At 43.2% G+C, this 16,113-nt stretch overlaps 1 protein-coding gene across 41 annotated transcripts in view; it reads left to right on the forward strand.

Annotated features, from left to right (window-relative positions):
- Positions 1-16,113, forward strand: part of LOC110500605 (receptor-type tyrosine-protein phosphatase delta) — a 589,354-nt gene that overhangs the window by 376,143 nt on the left and 197,098 nt on the right. The window contains exon 1 of one of the 41 annotated variants that reach the window (XM_036958023.1): positions 8,741-9,119. The exons of the other annotated variants lie outside the window; for them this stretch is intronic. The gene's annotated coding sequence lies outside the window, so the exon portion shown is untranslated. Of the gene's footprint in view, positions 1-8,740; positions 9,120-16,113 lie in introns of those variants that run through there. 41 annotated transcript variants of the gene reach the window in all.

Raw genomic sequence — 16,113 nt, forward strand, 5'->3', positions numbered from 1 at the left:
AAGGGGCGCTTGTGAAAATGTCATAGGGGAATTGGCCGGTAGGCTCTCCACTTTGTGCTGTTGGGTGCGGGGGGGGGGGGGGGGGGGGGGGTGATGGGGGGGGTGATGGATCGGGCTGGTCAAAAGCGCCTTTTCATGGACACTGAACTGTAAAATGGAGGACCCGGGCAGACACAATAGCCGTGATCAATCGGCCACGCCCGGAGAGTTCTGGTTAATGCCTGTTGCTGCACGGTGAGTGGTGAGCCTGGCTATGTACACACAGAAAAGAGAGAGAGAGCATGGGAGGGTCATATCATGACAGAATCAGCTTTTGGGAGGGGAGGGGAATGGGTAGAGAGAGTAGAGTGGATGATAGGTGAGGAAGAGAGGCAGAGGAAGGTGGAGAGATAGAGAGGGTGGAGTGGAGGATATGTGAGGGAGCGAGGCAGAGAGAGGAGGAGAGATAGAGAGAGTAGAGTGGAGGATAGGTGAGGAAGAGAGGCAGAGAGAGAGTGGAGGATATCTGAGGAAGAGAGGCAGAGAGAGAGTAGAGTGGAGGATAGGTGAGGAAGAGAGTCAGAGAGAGAGTAGAGGATAGGTGAGGAAGAAAGGCAGAGAGTGTAGAGTGGAGGATAGGTGAGGAAGAGAGGCAGAGAGAGAGAGAGAGTGGAGGATATGTGAGGAAGAGAGGCAGAGATGCAGAGAGAGAGTAGAGTGGATAGGTGAGGAAGAGAGGCAGAGAGAGAGTAGAGTGGATAGGTGAGGAAGAGAGGCAGAGAGAGAGTGGAGTGGATAGGTGAGGAAGAGAGGCAGAGAGAGAGTAGAGTGGATAGGTGAGGAAGAGAGGCAGAGAGAGAGTGGAGTGAATAGGTGAGGAAGAGAGGCAGAGAGAGAGTGGAGTGGATAGGTGAGGAAGAGAGGCAGAGAGAGTAGAGTGGATAGGTGAGGAAGAGAGGCAGAGAGAGAGTGGAGTGGATAGGTGAGGAAGAGAGGCAGAGAGAGAGTAGAGTGGATAGGTGAGGAAGAGAGGCAGAGAGAGAGTGGAGTGGATAGGTGAGGAAGAGAGGCAGAGAGAGAGTGGAGTGGATAGGTGAGGAAGAGAGGCAGAGAGAGTAGAGTGGATAGGTGAGGAAGAGAGGCAGAGAGAGAGTGGAGGATAGGTGAGGAAGAGAGGCAGAGAGAGTAGAGTGGATAGGTGAGGAAGAGAGGCAGAGAGAGAGTAGAGTGGAGGATAGGTGAGGATGAGAGGCAGAGAGAGAGTGGAGTGGATAGGTGAGGAGAGGCAGAGAGAGAGTAGAGTGGATAGGTGAGGAAGAGAGGCAGAGAGAGAGTGGAGTGGATAGGTGAGGAAGAGAGGCAGAGAGAGAGTGGAGTGGATAGGTGAGGAAGAGAGGCAGAGAGAGAGTGGAGTGGATAGGTGAGGAAGAGAGGCAGAGAGAGTAGAGTGGATAGGTGAGGAAGAGAGGCAGAGAGAGAGTGGAGGATAGGTGAGGAAGAGAGGCAGAGAGAGTAGAGTGGATAGGTGAGGAAGAGAGGCAGAGAGAGAGTAGAGTGGAGGATAGGTGAGGATGAGAGGCAGAGAGAGAGTAGAGTGGAGGATAGGTGAGGCAGAGAGAGGGGGTGAGGTAAAGCGAGTAGAGTGGAGGATTGTTGAGGAAGAGGCAGAAAGAGTAGAGGATAGGTGAGGAAGAAAGGCAGAGAGAGCGTAGAGTAGAGGATAGGTGGGGAAGCGAGGCAGAGAGAGAGTAGAGTGGAGAACAAATCCTCACACACACACACACACACCAATCCATACCACCACATCAACCGATGCAGATCTGCACCGTATCCCCACTCCGCTGAACCGTTTCTTGGGACTTGGTTCTCTCTCTCTCCGTGGTCTCTCCCTCTGCTGTCAAAGAGAAGACAATATTCTTCAGCAGACAGGAACTGTCAGAACAACCACACTGCACGGCCACTGCCACTGCACGCCATGCTTCCACGTTAACCCAATTCAGCTCTAATGTAATCTGATTGCCTTTCAAGCCCATCACAAGACATCCTGAATCCACGTTAAACCCGAACAGAGCTCCGAGCTCTTTCAGCGCCTGTCGCGATCACGAAGTGTGATGGATCTTTTGCAATAAGGCATTGTCTAATAATGATGACTGTGCATACTTCAGTGTAAGGACCAGGTTACTGACTATGACCATGCCTCGGGCAAAAATAGGTCACTACAAATGCATTGCCGGTAGAAGATGAGTTGTTACTCACATGTCAAGGTAGAATGGGTTAGTAGAAGTGAACACAACCAAGTTCATATACAGTAGAACTAGGGCAGATGAATAAATATATAGCCTCTCTATCTGGTTCAAATTCAGTACAGTTTCATATTGTGTTACAATACAGTTGGGGGCATTGCTATAAAAAGTAATTTTAAAGCAATATTACAGATTGTGTAAGATTTAAGATTTAATAGGGCTGCTTGGATTCAAGTCAGTATATCAACAATATATCAACAGCACTCAACCCAAATGAAACGTAATCATTGCAATCCTTATTTTTCAAAGTTCGAGGGCGAACTTAGCAACGGCTCCAAACAAAGTCTCATAGACCTCTTCTTTGTCTTTTTTCGTATCATGAACTCAGCAATCATTAAGTGTTCAAATCTCGACAAACTGTTAATTGACCATTAAGTATGACAATGCGTTTCACCGTCCGTCATCGCCAAACGCATTCTGAGACAATCTGAGAAGAGAGACACACTGGGTTTCTTGGCTGAGATTCACGCTGGGGTTTTGTTGGGTGTTTGGCGTACGCTGTCATGCCTTTGGGGTGTTGTCTGTAATATCACCTTGGTGGTTGGTTGTCACCTTCGGCATTTAGCCGAGTTGTTGTGCTTGGCCAGTGGCCATTTACAAGTCAATTCCGTCTGTCGTCTCGACACATCGGATTACATTTATCCGCTTAGGAGATCGTTATCCAAAGAGTGAGAGGCAATAGCCTGATGGCAGGGAATTAATTTTACGATGACTGGTTTACTTGATTGGAAAAGGGGTGGGTTTTAACGGCACATTGCGGTGAGGGTGGATCGTCTCTAAGGAATTGAATGGAAGCTGTTTTTGGTGGGGATACAAGTTCTGTCGCTCTGCCCCTGGGTTATAAATAGTGTTGTCCTGAGATGCACAAACAGAGAGTAACGACGTGACGTAGGATCATCTATAAAGGCACAGCACCTTGGCAAGGATACACACACCTTGGCCTGGCCTGTACCTTAGGGTTCTGTATAAGGATGTATAAGGATTACATATTGGATATTCTTGCATGGTCTCGCTATATGACATCTGTTAGAACTCCCTGTGTAGTCCTAATGTGTGTAGGTATTGATTTGCCCATAATACACATGTTAGAAGGGGTCAATCCATTTGAACTCAATAATTTCTTGTAATTAATTGGAAATTATACTCATAAATTGGACCAAAAATACTCATCACGAAATAATGGACAATTCATTCATACTGTACATGATTCATTGATCCAAAGTCAGACTAAATGCTCAATCTTGACACAACTAAACGCAGTATGTGCTGGTGGGCCTTTGTGGGAAATCTATGACTTTATCGCTCAGTAGCTCCTTTAACTCTCTATCTAACTTGTGTAACAAGGAAATCGATTTGGTATCCGACTTATTTTCCTCCGCTGGACATTGTGAACTCACACAACAACAAGTTGGAGCTTTAAGAGGTGGTTTATATCCTTGCTGAGATAAACACTACCCCAGTATAGGAGAAGTCTTGTCCAAGTCAATACATTGATTTGCGGCATAACAGCTGTCATATAGTCTGGCTCATGGCTCAGAGAGAGACCACTGAGGTAGGAGGCTGGTGCCCACGCAAGCCCCAGATTGACTTGTAGTTTTTGATAAAGTGTCTGTCATTCAGGACATTCTATCCCCACTGTCTCTACGCTCATTATTTAGCAAGCCCAAAACGACAGTAACACCCTTTCAACCAATGAGTTACAGCCGTTCATTCATGATAATTAACTGTCTATATATTACGTGTAAACCGTTGCATCCTCGTGAAAGGATACCTTATTGCAAAGCGTTGCCAATATAAATACCGTCATTTGGGTTGATAAAGTCAACAAAACTGTAATATATTTGCCGTGTAAAAAATAAAAAAAACATGGCTACCAGTTCAGATCAGCCTTATGTTCAATATAATTGCAGGTAATCAAAGGCGCCAATTTGCATTATGGAACTTGATGATGTTTCCAATAAAGCATACCAAAGGGACCGCCCACAAACGAGGATAAGCTCGTCAGTGTTTTTGTGATTAGTCAAGGTCTCCAGAGACCTACTGAACCACGGTGGGGGTGGAAAGTTCAACACTGATCTCGTCTAGATAACCTGGTTCAAAGCGTTCATAGACATTACCCTGAAGAAGGCACAGTGATGCTGAAACGTTGGTGTTCTACCCAATAAGTTACTGGGAGTTCATGTATATAGAGTGTGCAGCTCTCTTTATTTACTTTTGTTGTTGTTAACATACAGCATGTGGTGGTGAAGCTATAATGGGTGGAAGGGTTTCCTACTTGATATATTGTAATGTAGGTACACGTTGATGAATCGTGTGGCTCAGTTGGTAGAGCGTGGCACTAGCATTGCCAGCATTGTGGGTTCGATTCCCACAGGGGACAAGTGCAAATATACAGCATGTCTTTAGTGTTTAGAGCGTTGGGCCAGTAACTGAAAGGTTGCTAGGTTGAATCACCGAGCTGACAAGGTAAAAATCTGTCTTCTGTCCCTGAACAAGGCACTGAACCCACTGTTCCTTGGCCGTCATTGTGAATAAGAATGTATTCTTAACTGACTTGCCTAGTTAAATACAAATAAATGTGTGCCCTCTCTACTGTAAGTTGCTCTGGATGTCAGCTAAATTACAAAAACAATTATAAAAATATGAGTACATAGGATGTACAGTTGAAGTCTGAAGATTACACATTATCCAAATACATTTAAACTCAGTTTTTCATAATTCCTGATATTTAATCCAAGGAAATATTCCCTGTCTTAGGTCAGTTAGGATCACCACTTTATTTGAAGAATGTGAAATGTCAGAATAATAGAATAGAGAATGATTTATTTCAGCTTTTATTTCTTTCATCACATTCCCAGTGGGTCAGCAGTTTACATACACTCAATTAGTATTTGGTAGCATTGCCTTTAAATTGTTTAACTTGGGTCGAACTTTTCGGGTAGCCTTCCACAAGCTTCCCACAATAAGTTGGGTGAATTTTGTCCCATTCTTCCTGACAGAGCGGGAGTAACTGAGTCAGGTTTGTAGGCCTCCTTGCCCGCGCACTCTTTTTCAGTTCTGCCCACACATTTTCTATAGGATTGAGGTCAGGGCTTTGTGATGGCCACTCCAATACCTTGACTTTGTTGTCCTTAAGCCATTTTTCCACAACTTTGGAAGTATGCTTGGGGTCATTGTCCATTTGGAAGACCCATTTGCGACCAAGCTTTAACTTCCTGACTGATGTCTTCAGATGTTGCATCAATATATCAACATAATTTTCTTTCCTCATGATGCCATCTATTTTGTGAAGTGCACTAGTCCCTCCTGCAGCAAAGCACCTCCCACAACATGATGCTGCCACCCCCGTGCTTCACGGTTGGGATGGTGTTCTTCGTCTTGCAAGCATCCCCTTTTTTCCTCCAAACATAACGATGGTCCTTATGGCCAAACAGTTCTATTTTTGTTTCATCAGACCAGAGGACATTTCTACAAAAAGCACAAGCTTTGTCCCCATGTGCAGTTGCAAACCGTAGTCTGGCTTTTTTATGGCGGTTTAGGAGCAGTGGCTTCTTCCTTGCTCACCGGCCTTTCAGGTTATGTCAATATAGGACTCGTTTTTACTGTGGATAAAGATGATTTTGTAACTGTTTCCTCCTGCATCTTCACAAGGTCCTTTGCTGCTGTTCTGGGATTGATTTGCACTTTGCACGTCTTCCTGAGCGGTTTGATGGCTGTGTGGTCCCATTGTGTTTATATTTGCGTACTATTGTTTGTACAGATGAATGTTGTACCTTCAGGCATTTGGAAATTGCTCCCAAGGGTGACCCAGACTTGTGGAGGTCTACAATTGTTTTTCTGAGGTCTTGGCTGATTTCTTTTGTTTTTCATATGATGTCAAGCAAAGAGGCACTGAGTTTTAAGGTAGGCCTACAAATACAATTACAGGTACACCTCCAATTGACTCAAATGATGTCAATTAGCTTATCAGAAGCTTCTAAAGCCATGACATCATTTTCTGGAATTTTCCAAGCTGTTTAAAGGCACAGTCAACTTAGTGTATGTAAACTTCTGACCCACTGGAATTGTGATACAGTGAAATAATCAGTCTGTAAACAATTGTTGGAAAAATGACTTGTGTCATGCACAAAGTTGATGTCCTAACCCACTTGCCAAAACTATAGTTTGTTAACAAGAAATATGTGGAGTGGTTGAAAAACGAGTTTTTAATGACTCCAACCAAAGTGTATGTAAACTTCCGACTTCAACTGTGTATAGGGTCAGAATAATCCGTATGGGCACACTATTGAGTTAAAGTCCTTTTAACATTGTTCAGTTCATGATATTCACCATGTGCTCCAGATGTGGTGTCACCCTAGGGACTTCAACGCTCACTACATCGCCGGACGTAATAGGTATCAAACTTGACTTCTCTCGTTCGAAAGGAGAGAAATACTGTGTCACAGCCAAGCATCTGGATTGCCTTGGTTTCGAATCCATCTTATTGAAAGACAGTTGGTTTATGGACTCTCGCCGTCTAGTCCTACATGACAAAGTTCACCCATTATAGGTAATGAGTTATCTTGATAAATCCCAGCCTTGCCCTCATTTATCAACAATCGCCTGCCTGTATTACACCCCTCGACGATGCCAAGAGCAGAAAAAGCACAATGTTAGACCCAGAACGGGATTGTAAATCCACTAACTAGTCTCATCCAATTATATTCAAAGAGAGAAGGGGCTTGAAAACGGTAGCTGTAGACGTACTGCGTCCGTATCTTGTACTGCTGTCATAGCTTGCATTGTACATTGCATTGTAAGGTCTTAATTTGACACAGTTTGCTACGACAGGACATTTAAATTATTATGTGGATTATTATTCATGGACATTTTTGTAGCGGTTGATACATTCCTCGTAAGGAAAAATCAACTCTGAAATTTCAAAGTGGAAATTACAAACTTCTGAAGCCTTTTTAAACCTCAAATGCACTGCATTGCAGGAAAGTTATCCTGCAAAAGGGTGATCAAATGAAGATCCTACATCTGTAATGCATCTGATAATGTCTACTTGAGTTAGTCTATAGGTTAGTCACTATAGTATGTTTAAACTAAAGTCATGCAGTGTTTGTAGTACTTTGAAAGCAACGCCAACACATTTTCAAAGAAATGTTCATGTTTTCATGCTGTGGTATCTCAAATAATACATACAATGTATACTCTGTAGACCTAAAACCTCAAAAACACGTCAAGGACAAATCATTTAATCGTGGCTTTTGCTCTTGTGTTTTTCTCATCAATCATTGGAATGACATTCAAACAATTGCACAACGTTGCTTTTGTAGTCACAACTGAACTTCACTGTTTGACCAAACCTGTAATTTTCGCATTGCCAGAACAGGCTAATTACTAAATCAAAAGTTATTTGAAATGACATATTTCTCAAGTGCTCCGTCATTGTTCATTGCTATTAAACCGCTACTTTTATTTCCCTTGTAAAGAGAGAGAGAGGGAGAGAGGGAGAGAGGGAGAGAGGGAGAGAGAGATGGAGAGAGAGAGAGACGTAGAGAGAGAGACAGGGAGAGACAGGGAGAAACAGGGAGAGACAGGGAGATAGAGAGAGAGAGAGAGACGTAGAGAGAGAGACAGGGAGAGACAGGGAGAAACAGGGAGAGACAGGGAGATAGAGAGTGCTGGCTGGGAAACTGTTTGTGCCTGCAGGGTAAGTTGTTCATCGGAAGCTTTGGGTCCCTGCCACAAAAGCAAGTTTTCTCCAAACACCCTCATTCATCTGTCGCTCTGGGACATTGTTTTTCAGCCTCTAAATCACTTTACTTTGTTATGGCTCTGTCTACTCTAGAATACAATGCACAAAGATATGATATTGATAATTTTGTTTCAGTCGATAATATTGGCTTTAAAAAGGTATATGAATAAATAACAGTATTAGGAATAGCAGTAAATCTGTGACTAGTTCTTAAAACAATCATATAGGGATTACTTTATTGATGCTTCAAGGGCAAAAACATTGTCAGAAGTAATATTTTGTAAATATTCCTCTTGGAAATGTTTCAAATGCATGTGGCTTGAGTAAGTAAATGGTGGAGTTCCCCAGATAAAACTATCTGAAAGCCCAAAATAGCTATAAAAAATCTCTCTCTCTCTCTCTCTCTCTCTCTCTCTCTCTCTCTCTCTCTCTCTCTCTCTCTCTCTCTCTCTCTCTCTCTCTCTCTCTCTCTCTCTCTCTCTCTCTCTCTCTCTCAGACACACACATACTTTATTCTTCACTTTCACCATCTGAAAATTCATTCATTCACCATAATTTTTACCACGTATGACAAATATTTCCCTGAAAAACGTGTGATGATGTCCAAACTCCAACATTCCTTTGGTGGACTGAAGGGGAGAAAGTTGAGCTCTGGGAGTTAGTTGATCCTGGTGAGTGACGTCACCTTCTATCCCCTCTCGGTTTCTGTGCCTGAGTCGGGCAGTCTGTGTGAGTGTCGGCAAGAGAGAACGCGTCCCTGCCGCACCGCACACAGAACAGACAGTCTCGACACATAGAATAATGAAGACCTAACGCACACAACGACGGGAAATATACCACATGTTTTCATTGCTGGAAATTCTGGTCCCTCCGCTCGCTGTGGTGGTTTGCATCTTGCACTGAGGAACATTCATTCGAGAAAAGAAAACTCTAGGAAGAGGCGAAATTAGAGTGGGCAGACTGGAAAAGAAACGTATCTGTAGACGGATTATTTATCGTATGCTGCTGTCATTCTGGATGTAACTCGCGACTATTCTAATAGCCTACAATTGGAGAGACCGAGTTCAAAGACTGCATGCAAATATGATGTTAAGGTAAGCTTCTATGGAAATGACCATTCAAATTGGTGAATTTGTGGATGTTTGTCTTTTCACGCACAGTGTGGCCGAACTGAAGTCGTGTCCAAAAGCCTTTAAAATAGTGCGTGTTGAGATGCGATTGATTTGTTGTATTTCTTTATTGTCAAATATAATGGAGCACCAAACTCTGTCTGTGCTTAGGCTACAGTGCATTTTTTTTTTTTTGTATTTATGGACTCGTTTATGTTGTTTGTGTTTTGTATATAGAATACAATTATACTGTAGTTTATTTAGATCGAATTGACTCTGAATAGAACTACCTATTTTGTGAGGGACGCACGAATCTCATTTAATTAAATGTAGCATACGTGCACATTTACAACAAGATACAAGTAGTTATTTGAATTATGTTTACGACTATTATAGTATACTAGGCGATTTGGGGGATCTGGGTATTCGTTTACTGTATGACAGGCTAATGTAAATTCTACAGCAGTGGGCTGCGGCCTATGATAGGCTACAATAATAAAATAAATATAGTACATTAATAACCTTTATCGATAGATGATTGCGTTCATAAAACATTCATAGTCATTGTATTTGCTCCTCAGAAGAAATAACATCGATGTAATGATGATGGTGCTGTTTTAGTAGGCATACTGTTAGGTTTCGATAGTGATATTACAGTTCAGTTGGAAAACGACGTTTTTCGAAGTTGTGTGGAGTCTACTGTCACGATTTAAAGCCGCATTCCTCGCGTTCGCACAAGAGACGCGCGCCATATCTATGTTGTTGCCTATATTTGGAACACATTTTTGTTTCCCCGAGGTCCTAACTGAATAGTCGGTAGGGCGAACTATATCCCTTGGTTTACAGGCATTCAAAATGACACACAAATAAATGCGAAAACGCCTGTCACAAAATCAGGTGAAAGTGAACATTTTTTCCTTTACAGTTTTTTCAGTACAATTGCGCACAACACCTGTGCTCACTGAGCGAGTTTAGCCACTAGGGGCCTTCCTAGCCTACTCTACAACTCTACAGTGAGGGGGGGGGGGGGGGGGGGGGGGGGTTCAGGAGACCAGTGATGCCACAAAAAGACAGGCTATTCTCTCCCCTTTGCCTCATAGTGTTGAAGAATACATAAAACACGGAAACATGAACATTTTTGACCGCACTGGGCCTTTAACAGAATAAAAGGTTACCACAGAAACATTTGATTATAATAAGGTTATAATGCTGGGTGCTGGCCTGCTGCTTATTTCAAATGTAGACCTATTTTTCCATGTGAAAGATATCACATTTTGGGTTAATTGCTTGTTTTATATGCTTTATATAATTGTATTCTATTTTCTTGATTTGAGAATTTTCTAGGACTGATTGATGTGTGCATGCATGAAACACAGTAAATATGCATGGCTTGGCGTTTGGTTATCCTACAGTACATTCAGCTGCCTTATAGCTCACTATTTGGTTGTATTGCGTTTGTAGCTTTGGGTGAAATGAAAAGTCAATAAGAGAGGTTGGAGTAGTGAGGTGTAACATGGATTTTAAGTGCTTTGTAATTGTGTGTGTGTGTGTGTGTGTGTGAGTGTCTGTGGTTGAGCAGTCTTTATCAGTTTGTAGACAGTAAGCACTCTGAGAGCTCTCCTGTCCTTTATGTTTTACAGTTTCTAGCTCCAACAATTAGCACTCGCCCAATTTTGACACAGCGCTATTAGCGCCTGTCGCAACTCGATCGATTTCCAATTCCGCTGTTACGACAGTCGCCCTCAAAAGAGGAGACGAAATGAATATGCGTTGACGTGGAAGAGCCGAGTCGATTTAAGTGGTTCAACCCAAAGAGAGCTGACGTGAGAGATGAGCTACGTTGTTTTGAAAGCAGTGTTGAAGCGACCATCTTTACTGAACCTGTCCTTGGCTGCGTGTCCCTGTGAAATCCGTTGAAACAATTCATGGTGTTGTTTGAAGAGCCTTTTCATCATAACTCTCAGAAACCAAGTTTCTGTGATTGAGTGCGGCAGGGCAATAGTGTGTTGTGCGTCGATGAGAGTGAGAACAGTTGCTAGTTCATTTGCAGTGTATTTCATGCTGGGACTGAACATTATGATACAGGACACAAGAAGAGCCTGCTGCCAAAGGATTAATAGATTCCCTTGCAGGTGAACCAAGCAGAGCTAATAAAATCAGCGTCCAGGTCCTCAGCCAGACTGAACCAAGTACTCTCTTAAAGAAGTGGTTTCTCCTTGTACAATGCTCTTGTTCCACCACATCCAAGTGTCTATGACACACCATTCTATCGCAGAAGGGGAAGCAAAAAAAAAAAAAGGAAGTCTGTTTGCAAAGTGTTTTGTGTGTTTGTTTGTGTGCGCCTTTGTTGCCTGTGACCACTGCTTGTGGAGTGCCAAACCAAGGCTGAGGCCTTCCATTCCGAGCCGTGGAATGAAAAATCAACACTTACATAATGTAAACGGATACCTAAACGCAGGGCTGCAATTATGGGGCGCCAACCTGGTTGGAGAGAGAAGGCCACGGAGTGCCAATAGGTCTGCTAACAATCACCACCTCGGTTTGCATTGCCCTGTAATCTACTGGTGTAATCTAATTTATTTGTGCCAGTAGGCCTAAACTACACCCCCCCCCTGGTGAAAAACATGGCGGGGCTGCGGCTGTGAGGATGTGTGTGTGCACGCAGCTGCGTGTATTTAATGGCGTGCCTATGTATGTGTGTATGTGCTTGTGCGCCTTCATGCGCGACAGTGTGTATCAGGGGGACCTATTCTATGAACCCAGTTTACCAAGGAGAACCTGATGCAATGTGACAATGAGAAATGAGTTTGATTTAGCAGAACACTGATCAATCCCACAGCATAATAAAGTAATCATGCCTTCCTCCACCCTTCCTTCCTGGTTCACTTGGCTGCAGCCCGTCGTTTCATTCAGCCCCTCCATCTACTGATTTACCCATGCTTACATTCCCTCGCCTAACCCCCTTTCTACCCAACTACTGTTCAAGGGTGGTTGCGTGATATAAAACAGGTTGCATCCCTAATGGCACCCCATTCCCTATGTAGTGCACTACTTTTGACCAGGGCCCATAGGGTGCCCATAGGCCTCTGATCAAAAGTATTGCACTACATAGGGTATAGGGTGCCATTAGAAAAGCATTCAAAGAAGTCTGCCACGGGGCATTGGCTTTACACAGAGGGAAACACTAGCGTGGTATTGATATTCAGCTTATACCGCTGGGGTCAGAGTAATAAGAAGCCTATTTTCACGCCCCGCTGGCATCACCTCTGCTGTCCATCACCCTGTCAAGACGGCGAACGATCCATAAATATTGTCTGGCGAGTAGTCTTTGCTTAGCACTAACACCAAACACACACACACAGCACACACACTCACGCCAGTGCACGAGTGCACACTCACACACAGACATGCACGCACACACACACATTTTCTCTCTATCTCTCTCTCTCTCTCTTTCTCTCTCTAATACACGTCTTTACACTTTTGAGTAGTATTATCCTCTTCTGTCTCTCCCTCTGGTTTCATGGTGGAGAATGCAGTCTTAAGGCTATAGGGGCAATCAGCCCATCACCCACGTATCACAGATGGGGAGGGGATGCCAAGACTGCCTGTCTCTATCTGTTTTTCAGTGGTGGATTGGGTTTCAACAGATACGACGGATGCCACATGTCAGTTGTCAGGAGATAGGCGGGCGGCTGCTGGTATAGATCTGCATTGGGGTCAGTAGGGATGGGATTCTGCCCTTGACCTCCGTTTTGGCTCGACAAAATGCCAGTCGCTACCAATCGTTAGCACTTAGCAAGAACCAACTGGAAACCACTGGAAATAAATGGAAATGGAAAGTGGAAAGGAACCACCTCAAACAGTTTAGCTGTTCTGGATGCTAATATGATCATTACCTTTGACACTTGACTAAGTAGCTGGGAAGACTTAGGCTTAATATAACAAGATTTACATTTTGACCCAAAATGGCTGTATTTTTGCCCTTGCTATCGTCTCCTTTTCCCTTATCTGTAATTTTGGGACAGAACAGAATCTGCAAAGGGTTTCATTTAAATAACGGACTGAACGAGGGAAATAAAAGGCAGGAGAAATGGAAGTCACGGCGCCCGCTCTGCGCATTCACGTCACAGTGCTTTATCAAATTATTCCACAATAGCAGCCACACAAGTGATGGAATTTCAATTAAAGTATGACAGTTTTAAAATGTGTTTCTGGCGCGTTAGGGAGAAAAAAAAGGGATTTGGCACAGAAGTCTATATTCCCTATATTCCCTCTCTTTCGCTCACTTTTTCACTTTCTTCCTCTCTCTCTCTCTCTCTCTCTCTATTTCTGTCTCTCTCGCTATCTCTCACTCCATCTCTCACTTTCTTTCTTCCTCCCCCTCTCTCTATCTGTCTCTCTGTATCTCTCTGTCTCGCTTTGTCTCTCTCTCTCTCTCTCTCTCTCTCTCTCTCTCTCTCTCTCTCTCTCTCTCTCTCTCTCTCTCTCTCTCTCTCTCTCTCTCTCTCTCTCTCTCTCTCTACCCTCACTCCCTTCCCCTCTCTCCATCTTTCTCAGAAGGGAACGACTAGGGTTTCAGCCCACAGAGGTCTATATTCTCTGTTGGTTTCTCTCTCCCACACTTTCTTCCTCTCTCTCTGTCTGTTTCCATCTCTCTAGCTCTCTCTCTCTTGCTCTCTCTCTCTCTAACTATCTCTCTCTCACTTTCTCTCTATTTCTCACTTTATTCCTCTCTCTGTCTGTTTCCATCTCTCTATCTCTCTCTCTCTTAGCTCTCTCTCTCTAACTCTCTCTCTCTCTCTCACTTTCTCTCTATTTCTCACTTGATTCCTCTCTCTGCCTGTTTCCATCTCTGTCTTTCTATCTGTCTCTCACTTTCTCTCTATTTCTCACTTTATTTCTCTCTCTCTCTCTCTACGTCTCTCTACGTCTCTCTCTCTCCTTCTGTCTCTCTCTCTCTCTCCTTCTGTCTCTCTCTCTCTCTCTCTCTGTCTCTCTCTCTCTCTCCTTCTGTCTCTCTCTTTCTCTCTCTCCTTCTCTCTCTCTCTCTCTCCCTCTGTCTCTCTCTCTGTCTCTCTCTCTATTTCTCACTCTCTCTCTCTCTCTCTCTCTCTCCCCCTCTGTCTCTCTCTCTGTCTCTCTCTCTATTTCTCAATTTATTCCTCTCTCTCTGTCTCTCTTTCTCTTTCTAACGCTGTCTCTCTCATTGTCTCTCTGTCTCTCTCTCTCTCTCTCTCTATTCTGGCTCTCTCTCTCTCCCTCTACCCTCTCTCGTCTCCCCACGCTCTATCTCTCACAGAAGGGAACGACTAGGTTGAAACACTTTAGTTCTGAGGCACTCTACTGTAGTTATAATGATAAAGGGGGCTTTGGGAGAACGTTCAAGATGGAGTATCTTGGTTGATAGGCTTTTTCCAAGCACAATTACACTACTGCTGTGAGAGATGGTGGGGTGGCAACAGATAAGTGCTAGGGACAGAGACTTGGCTCAGAGTAACCAAGTCTGACTAGTGGCTAGCTCATAAACTGGGGAAGTTCAACCTCTTGTATATTTAACCTCAGGGTCAAATATACAGTCTGGAAAGGGATTGTTATGCACTCGTTAACAAATACACATAGGCATGGACACACACATACACACACTAAAATAAATTATGGTTTAGCCTAGCTCTTCCATTTGTTTCATTAGGAAACTGTCTACAGGGGGTAAAGTTCTACTAGGAAACTGTCTACAGGAGGTAAAGTTCCAGTAGGAAACTGTCTACAGGAGGTAAAGTTCCATTGGGAAACTGTCTACAGGAGGTAAAGTTATATTAGGAAACTGTCTACAGGAGGTAAAGTTATATTAGGAAACTGTCTACAGGAAGTAAAGTTCTATTAGGAAACTGTCTACAGGAGGTAAAGTTCTATTAGGAAATGTTCTACAGGAGGTAAAGTTATATTAGGAAATGTTCTACATGAGGTAAAGTTATATTAGGAAATGTTCTACAGGTGGTAAAGTTATATTAGGAAACTGTCTACAGGAGGTCAAGTTCTATTAGGAAACTGTCTACAGGAGGTCAAGTTCTATTAGGAAACTGTCTACAAGGGGTAAGGTTCTATTAGGAAATGTTCTACAGGAGGTAGGTTTCTATTAGGAAACTGTCTACAGGTGGTAAAGTTATATTAGGAAATGTTCTACAGGAGGTAGAGTTCTATTAGGAAATGTTCTAGATGAGGTAAAGTTCTATTAGGAAATGTTCTACAGGAGGTCAAGTTCTATTAGGAAACTGTCTACAGGAGGTCAAGTTCTATTAGGAAACTGTCTACAGGAGGTCAAGTTCTATTAGGAAACTGTCTACAAGGGGTAAGGTTCTATTAGGAAATGTTCTACAGGAGGTAGGTTTCTATTAGGAAACTGTCTACAGGTGGTAAAGTTATATTAGGAAATGTTCTACAGGAGGTAGAGTTCTATTAGGAAATGTTCTAGATGAGGTAAAGTTCTATTAGGAAATGTTCTACAGGAGGTCAAGTTCTATTAGGAAACTGTCTACAGGGGGTAAAGTTCTATTAGGAAATGTTCTACAGGAGGTAAAGTTCTATAAGGAAATGTTCTACAGGAGGTAAAGTTCTACAGGAGGAGTAGCCTAGTGGTTAGAGCGTTGGACTAGTAATCGGAAGGTTGCAAGTTCAAACCCCCGAACTGACAAGGTACAAATCTGTCGTTCTGCCCCTGTCGTTCTGCCCCTGAACAGGCACTGTTCCTTCCATCATTGAAAATAAGAATTTGTTCTTAACTGACTTGCCTAGTTAAATAAAGGTTTAATATTAGGAAACTGTCTACAGGGTTTGAAGTTCTATTAGGAAATGTTCTACAAGGGGTAAAGTTCTATTAGGAAATGTTCTACAGGAGGTAAAGTTCTATTAGGAAATGTTCTACAGGAGGTAGAGTTCTATTAGGAAACTGTCTACATGAGGTAAAGTTATTTTAGGAAAT

Source organism: Oncorhynchus mykiss, chromosome 21 (genome assembly GCF_013265735.2).
Source record: "Oncorhynchus mykiss isolate Arlee chromosome 21, USDA_OmykA_1.1, whole genome shotgun sequence".
In the NCBI taxonomy this organism is placed as follows: Eukaryota; Metazoa; Chordata; class Actinopteri; order Salmoniformes; family Salmonidae; genus Oncorhynchus; species Oncorhynchus mykiss.